The following is a 5907-nucleotide window of genomic DNA, read 5'->3' as shown; positions in this document are numbered from 1 at the left end:
ATATTTATATGGTTTTTACCATTTTTGCTCAGCCAGTGATAACTGGTATTACTGTCTTGGGGACTGTTTGCCATGCTGGGGGAAACTTTCAAGAAGTGTTGAGACAGCTTCTGAGATGTTTTCTTAGGGAAGTCAAAGCCCTGAACCAGTAACCTCTGGAAGCTTGAGGAGGCTGTTTGTTTTTTTAGGTGAATCTTGGTCATCAAGCTCAACTAGTACTTAAGCAAACTGGCTTTATTACTTGGATTTGAAGCCACCACAGATACTTAAAGTTGTTTATATTTCACTTTTTAAGATTTTATTTATTTGTTTAAGAAAAAGAGAGAGAACTGGTACCGGCAGGAGACCACCAAGGCAGACGCAATGACTGAGGCTGATGTAAATCTGAAGCCTACCCCCTTGCACCTACCCCCTTGGTGATTATTGCCAAAGTGCCTTAATAAAGTCATCCCAATTACACCCCCACAACCAATATATTAGATATATTTCCTGCATCCTCAGAAGCCATCCCCTTGCAGATGCCCACCTCACCAAGAAACTACTGGACCTTGTTCAGCAGTCATGTAACTACAAGTAGCTTCGGAAAGGAGCCAATGAAGCCACCAAAACCCTCAACAGAGGCATCTCTGAGTTCATCATGATGGCTGCAGACGCTGAGCCCCTGGAGATCATCCTGCACCTTCCGCTGCTGTGTGAAGATAAGAATGTGCCCTACGTGTTTGTGCACTCCAAGCAGGCCCTCGGGCAGGCCTGCGGGGTGTCCAGGCCTGTCATTGCCTGTTCTGTCACCATCAAAGAAGGCTCCCAGCTGAAGCAGCAGATCCAATCCATTCAGCAGTCCATTGAAAGGCTCTTAGTGTAAACCACTGGCCTCTGTCCCTCTCCTCACTGAGTCCTCCCCCGTGGGGTTGTGTATCATATCGTCTGTGTTCGCGTGTAGTTTCTCCAGCTACCTTCTCTTGTTATATTCTAGTACTAAATCCTGGTTTTGCATTTTTGTATTATTTTTGTTTTACAGGTTGTTATCTGTATATTAATTCCCACCCCACCTCAATCTCCCATTCTACTCTCTCTCTACCATCCTATCCTCCCTTTTGAAAAATGAATTAATGCCAAGAACAGGCAGAAACAGAGTGGTGACACCATTCAGAGGTAGGGAAGAGCCTCGTTAGAGGTCTGGTTCGAGCTCACTTCCTGTTGCGTGTAGGACATGATGGATGTAAACACCATTCACTTTGAATCTTTGTGCCTGGAATACAAAATCATTCCATATGTGTTTGGTCTCTAGGGGATTATGGATCATTAGGGGAGAAAGCATGTATTTTTTGAGGTTGTTAGGTGTGTGTCCAAGTGTCATTTGTCAATATGCTCCTGCTGTTTGCTTTGGTAACGTGATGTTATTCCCCTTTCCCCAGATCCCAACCATGCCCCTGAGGGTAGCAGGGCAGCAGCATACCAAAGAGATGTGCTGCAGAATTCCAGAGGCTACATGAGTGAGTTAGACATGGGGCAGATGATGTAAGTCTTGAAGGAGTCGAGAGTGGTTAGAATAAAAAAGAGAGTCCACTGACGCTGGAATGAAGTCTGAGTATGTCACGGAGACCTGACTGGAAGCTACAGTAGAGACATTGGAATCAAGGAAACATCCTCTCTGGTGAATGGAGTTGTCTTCAATGGACACCTGGTACCAGCTCTGAGAGCCCTTATACCTGTTTCCTGCCAGAATGTGGCTCAGATGTATGTATTCTTTATCACATCAGAAGGACAGTGCTAGTGTGTCATTCTTGTGAGCATCCTAATAAAGAAATATATTCATAAGAAAAAGAGAGAGAGAGTACAAGCAGGGAAGAGTCGGAGGGAGGACAAGTAGACTCTGCCGAATGGGGAGCAAGATGCAGGGCTCGATCCCAGGACCTTGTGATCATGACCTGAGCTGAAGGCAGATACTTAATTGACTGAGCCACCAAGTGCCCTAAAGTTGTTTATATTTCTAATCCCAAACTTGCTACTTTGAATAGGAAAGGACTTAGATCTTGAATATATTTTGTAAATAAAAATTACTCATAGTCTTATAAATGTTTTACAAAATACATTTATCCTTTAAATGCAGTCCCCTTAAAAAAAAATAATAAATTAAAAAATAAATAAATAAATAAATAAATAAATAAATAAATAAATAAATAAATGCAGTCCCCTTCCCTATGTAGGGAACATTTGATTTCTCTTTACTCATAAGTGTTTTATTTGTATAGATATCACTTACTTATACTGGTTTGCATGTATAGACTGAGTCCCTTGCCAGGCTCAGTGCATTCAATTGTGTTACTTATTCAGTTATATCAGTATGGACTCAAGAATATTTGTCTTGTTTTAGGGATTATAATCATCATTACTTATTTTGTTGTTCACATTCACCCAGCATTGGCCATCAGGAATTCCTTTAAATTGACCTCTTTCCTTCTGATATGCCCTCATTTGATTTTTGGAGCACTTCGCTGTTTTTGATAGTACAAAAGTCCCTGGAACCAATCTCTTCTCCAGGGAACTCTGGTTCCTTTTCTTGGGAATGGTATCTGGGAGCTGAGTGTGCTCAGTATTATAAGGGTGTCACTACTTCTAGACCTTCTCAGTCAATAGGACTAGGAAATATGCGTATGTATAATGGCTTTTTGAGATGAACCTCTGCAACCTCAGTGTCTCTAATGTTTCTTTTCAAATCCATTTAGGACAATATAACAGAGTAGAAGTTAAATTTAAACTGGACCTCCTTACCTTGCAGCATTTGGGGTCCGTAGGCATGGAAGTGGGAAAAGATCAGCAGGAAACAGCTGGTGGAGACATCTGCAACTAACTATAGCATATTTTCCATACCTGTTTTTCATTAGCAATGACAAAATCCAGCCACGCCTTGGACTCAGCAAAATTGCTTTTTCCCTTTCCTGCATTCCGGTTAAGTAAACTCTAAAATTCCTTTTGCCAAATACACTTTTCCCTCCTCCTCCCTATCTCTACTATTCCTCAAAGCATGTACAAGCACTTACAGGGAAATTTGATCCATATGGGTTGGATCATCTACACTTCACTCAGAAAAGCTCCTCTTTTGAAGGAGCTATTCCATTGCCAAGTGTGTCTGAACAATAAAATGTTTTTCCCAGAAAAAGTGATAATTGGAATCCAAAATTAATATTTGTACTCTTCTTCTCCTAAAAATTTCATTCAATTTAACCAGCATTTGTGAAATTCCTAATATGTATCAGGTATATATTGGAGGCAGGTCACTGGGGCTACAAAGGTAAAGGCTATCTGACTAGGATAGCCTTCTCTCCAGGAATTATTATTCTATTGAGGGAAAGAGAAATGTACCAATGATGATTCTATTATTAAGTTGTTATCATGGGGATCCCTGGGTGGCGCAGCGGTTTAGCGCCTGCCTTTGGCCCAGGGCACAATCCTGGAGACCCGGGATCAAATCCCATGTCGGGCTCCCGGTGCATGGAGCCTGCTTCTCCCTCTGCCTATGTATCTGCCTCTCTCTCTCTCTCTCTCACTGTGTGCCTATCATAAGTAAATAAAATTTAAAAAAATTAATATTAAAAAAAAAGTTGTTATCATGTTCTTGGCACATGTCACAAAGGGGGCTACCAGGCACAGAGGCACTCAGAGTCATCTGAGGCTGACTAATGTGCTCCAGGTGGCACATCAAGGGAGAGACCCACCATCCTTTGAAGCCAGGGGGGCCTCCATGTTAGACTACTGCTCAGCATCCATAAGGCCATGGTGGTGTACCTGGGAAGCACCTTGGGCAGGGGAAGAAGGACTTTGCCAGCCTGACCCCTTCCTGATTGAGCTTCTCCCCTTTGCCCCACCTTCTTTCTTCTTGCACACTCAGTAACCAGAGAATTCTGAACATTGCCCTTGTAATATCCCTTTCCAGTTCAGTCACGGCTTTGTTCTCTGCTTCTCATACCAGTGCAGGGCACTTCACCTCGTCAGGCAGCAGCTGGTTCTGCAGGTTTTATAATGTTCAGTCACCAACACCAGAGCAGTCAGCTCTGTCCTGCTGCAAGGCAGGTTCTTTACAAAGGACAGAGCAAAGACCTTGGGTCTCTCCCAGCACTGCAGAACTGAGGACTAAAAATACATAGGGATGATGGGAAGTGTTTACAGTAACTCTGCCAGAAGCCCAGGAAACGTGATTAAAGAAAAACACACTGACTCTCAAGTGACAGGGCTAGTCACAATCAGCTGTTGATGATTGGGGGAGAAATGTTCCTTAAATAGTAGGTTTTTAGTAGCACTGCATAACAATGGTGGTTTCAGCCTAAACATAGGGACTTGGTGGAGATCCACCCAGAGACACAGTCTAGTGATCAATCATTGCTGCCGGATGAGCATAAAGTGCAGCCGACAGTTCACCGAGGACCTAGCAGGGCTGGTTTCTGGCTCACCCAGGCCAGTTTCCAGGGCTCTGTTCTGAGCTGGATCAAAGCAGAAATGCTCAGAATGCCCTCAGGGGCTAAGCCAGGTCCAGAGCAGATTTTACACAGCACTTTGTAAGTTCTTCCCTCCTTCCATAAATGGGACTTTGAGCTGCCTCAGGTCATCTCTTGGGTCCCAGCTGTGGCTCCTTCCCATGCTCCTTAGTGGTGAGTAAAGATGGAGATAGAGTAAATCTATACAGTAAAACTGAAACCATGGTGGTTGGCCTTTGTATACACACCTATTTCCACCTCCAACTTAAAGCATCCTAGAAAGTTTGTGATCAACTTTGAGTTTCTGCATATCAAATCCCAGTATACCTTTTGCAAGCTTACTGCCTGGGCACACTGGTGTTTGTGTAATGGAGCAGATGCTGGTCACATGTGGCAGCAGAAAAAGGCCAGGCACAAAACCCACATGTTGTATGGCTTCACTGTGACTGTCCAGAATTGGGAAATAGATAGAAACAGAAAGTAGATTTGTGGTTGTCTAAGGCAGAGGATTTGGGGGCAGTGGGTATATTGGGGGTTAGGGCAAAGGGTGTAGAGTATACTTTTGGGGTAATAATAATATTCAAAAATGGGTTATAGTGGTGGTGGACACACAGTTCTGGGAATAGACTAAAAATGAGTAAACTGTACACATTAAAAGGATAAACTTTGTGGTATGTGAATTATATTTCCATGAAAAGTGAATGTGACAGCAGAACTGGGAGAAACAAAATAGAAGCTAAGGGGACTCCTGCCTCTCTCTGCATTAGAAAAGTCCCTGGTTTTTTGTTTTGTTTTGGTTTGGTTTGGTTTGGTTTGGTTTTTACTCATCTAGAGGCTACAGGCCATATATATGGGAGAAAAACCTAAAACATGCAAGACAGTCTCCTTCTCCATTATTGGCCCTCTGCCATTTCTTATTTCCCTAAATTGGAATTTGGGGTTTCTAGGAGGCTGCTAAATAGCTCCTTGAATTTTTTTCACCTTCAAAATTGCAGAGCAGTGGATCCATATGTCTCCTTTAAAGTCTTTTACTGTTATTCATTCAGTGCAGATTTATTGTGGGCCAACTACATGCCAGACACTGTTCTAGTAGTTGGGTTACATTAGGTCTTTGTATTAGGACACTCACATTTCAGTCAAAGACAGTAGAAAGTCAGTAAACATAAAAATAGAAGTAAATCATATGGCATATTAGAAGGTAGTAAGTGCTAAGGGAAAAAAAGCAGAGCAGGGTAAAGGATAATAGGGGCACAAGTCTGAGGGGGCAAACACTACAAGTTTAAGACAGGGTGGGCAGAGCAGACCCCCTTCAGAAGGTATCATTTGAGCAAAGATCATGAAGGAGGTACAGGACAGATTCCTGCAGGTAGGTGGGGGACAGCTGTCCAGGACAGGACTCTGCACCTAAGGCAGGAGCAGGCGGGGGTTACTGGGG

General features: G+C 43.1%; 1 pseudogene; it reads left to right on the top strand.

Annotated features, from left to right (window-relative positions):
- The first annotated feature begins 363 nt into the window (after positions 1–363).
- On the top strand, positions 364–862 carry LOC121490431 (annotated as a pseudogene).
- The last annotated feature ends 5045 nt before the right edge of the window (positions 863–5907 follow it).

Source organism: Vulpes lagopus, chromosome 5, assembly GCF_018345385.1.
Source record: "Vulpes lagopus strain Blue_001 chromosome 5, ASM1834538v1, whole genome shotgun sequence".
NCBI lineage: Eukaryota > Metazoa > Chordata > Mammalia > Carnivora > Canidae > Vulpes > Vulpes lagopus.
The sequence above is the reverse complement of the archived record's forward strand: the minus strand, read 5'-3'. Positions and strand labels throughout refer to the sequence as shown.